At 41.3% G+C, this 2,569-nt stretch overlaps 1 non-coding gene across 1 annotated transcript; it reads right to left on the reverse strand.

Moving 5' to 3' along the window:
• Positions 1-238: 238 nt before the first annotated feature.
• Positions 239-313, reverse strand: Trnas-cga. The gene has a single exon. It is a non-coding gene; the product is annotated as a tRNA-Ser (tRNA).
• Between the last annotated feature and the right edge of the window lie 2,256 nt (positions 314-2,569).

A 2,569-nucleotide genomic window follows, 5' to 3' on the forward strand; every position in this document is an offset into this window, starting at 1 on the left:
AGGTAAATGCCGGGATGATTCCTTTGAAAGGGCACGGCCGACCTCCTTCCCCGTCCATCCCTAAACCGATGAGACCGATGACCTCGCAGTTTGGTCTCCTTCCCCAAAACAATCCAACCCAAAGTAGCTATAAAGTGTAAAACACCGGTCTTATATAGATATAAAAAATTCCAGAATGAGATTTTCACTCTGCAACGGAGTGTGCGCTGATACGAAACTTCCTGGCAGATTAAAACTGTGTGCCGGACCGAGACTCGAACTCGGGACCTTTGCCTTTCGCGGGCAAGTGCTCTACCAACTGAGCTATCCAGGCGCGACTCACGCCCCGTCCTCACAGCTTTACTTCTGCCAGTACCTCGTCTCCTACCTTCCAAACTTTACAGAAGCTCTCCTGCGAACCTTGCAGAACTAGCACTCCTGAAAGAAAGGAGTGCCCGCGAAAGGCAAATGTCCCGAGTTCGAGTCTCGGTCCGGCACACAGTTTTAATCTGCCAGGAAGTTTCACATAAAAAATTGTTAGATTTTGTTCACCATGTTTGCGCTAGATGCACGCGTCCTCTATAAGATAGTCTTAATTTTTCAAAAGGCTAAAATATACAAATTTACTGTTAATATTTAGGTTCAGCAGAGCACTACACTCGTCGTCCTGCCCGTGTCGTTCCTGCCGTATTAATGGACAACGGCTTCAACAGGCAGTAGCCGGAAATACAGCGCCATCGGGCGTCAGATGGTTCAAATGGCTCTCAGCACTATGGGACTTAACAGCTGAGGTCATCAGTTCCCTAGAACTTAGAACTACTTAAGCGCCTAGAACTGCTCGGGCGTCAGAAGTACACTCTCCAACTGCTACTACTATTTCCATCTATAGCAATGTTTTCTCCTTGTTCTGAAATGTTATTTTACTGATTTAACGATGTGGTCTGTAATATTAAATTGTATGTACATGTGACCTAAATATTAATAGTAAATGACCTTTGGTTTCATTTTATGCCAGAAAGTAGCTAAGATTTTTAAACCATTCTAGGTTGGAGGCCCTTAAAACCAATAACACATTGTCGTATAAATTAAAGAATAGTTCAAAATAGGAGGCAAGTTAACATGATACGTTGAAAAAATGGCTTCGCGTAACACCTTAAGGGGGGTAGGACGTCAAACGGGCCGACTGGGAGCAGGAGAGGCACCACAGGACATTTTAATTTCCAGCATCTACACTTTTACAAATGAATTCATAAAACTTTGTCAGCATGACCAGGAAGGATTCTGGATTCACGCTCATAGCAGTGGAAGTTCAAAAATATAACAATATATATTTTTTTACATGTGAAATGTCATCATTTTTTCACTTACTATTGGCTGCATTCGTTGCTATAGGTACACTCTTCTTCATAAGTAAGGGAGATTCTTCGATGAATTTTGCACAGCATACAAACCATACTTGCAGGTGTATGAAACTCTACAATTTTCCAAACCTATTAAAAACTGTGCTAGAAATTGAGATAATTAACCATAAAATATGAGTTTGTTTCTAAACATGAAGTTTAAAATGTAACAGCTCATTCATTTTTTCATTAATTAAATAAATTCTAGAGTTTCATGCACCTGTAAGTATTTTTTGTATGCTGTGCAAAATTCATCGAAGAATCTCTCTTACTTGTGAAGAAAAGTGTACCTATAGCAACAAATGCAGCCAATAGTAAGTGAAAAAAATCATGAAATTTCATACGTAAAAAAATTTATTTTGTTATACTTTTGAACTTCCATTGCTATGAGTTTGAATCCTGAATCCTTCCTGGTCGTGTTGACAAAGTTCTATGAATTTATTTGTAAAAGTATAGACAGTGGAAACTAAAGTGACCTGTGATGCCTCTCCTGCTCCAAGTCGGCCCGTTTGACGTCCTACCCCGTTAAATAGCTTTTTCCGCTATTCTTTGTGTGCGAGCAGTTTCGGTCAAAGACAATTATGCGGCGTCAGTTGCAAAGACGTCATAGATACAGAAAAGCATGAAATGAAAATGTTTGTAAATTGTGGTAAAAATAATATAAATACTTTCAGATTTTCCTTAACAAACACGCTCAGCGGTTGGTGCAGGTTTGAAATAAATCCAGAACGAAATGTAGGAGTGTAGAATGCATGGTCCCCGATATTCCTCGTCTGCCTGGTGATGGTTTTGTTGGCGATTCTTCCATAAGGTTCGAATGGCTCTGAGCTCTACGGGACTTAACATCTGAGGTCATCAGTCCCCTAGACTTAGAAATACTTACACGTAACTAACCTAAGGACATCGCACACATCCACGCCCGAGTAAGGATTCGAACCTGCGATCGTAGCGGTCGCGCGGTTCCGGACTGAAGCGCCTAGAACCGCTCGGCCACAGCGGCCGGCCTCCCATAAGGGTTAGAGTAGCACGCTCATGCCATATTCCCCCGTGCTGGCACATCTAGTCTTATTGATTTTTTTTATTTTTTATTTTTACTTTGGATAAGAATAAAGCTTGCATAGTTGAAACACTCGAGGAGTTGTCAATGAAATGGCAGCAGTTGCCTAGTGTTTCTGGACACGCGATGTTGC

This window comes from Schistocerca americana, chromosome 11, assembly GCF_021461395.2.
Source record: "Schistocerca americana isolate TAMUIC-IGC-003095 chromosome 11, iqSchAmer2.1, whole genome shotgun sequence".
NCBI classification, from domain to species: Eukaryota; Metazoa; Arthropoda; class Insecta; order Orthoptera; family Acrididae; genus Schistocerca; species Schistocerca americana.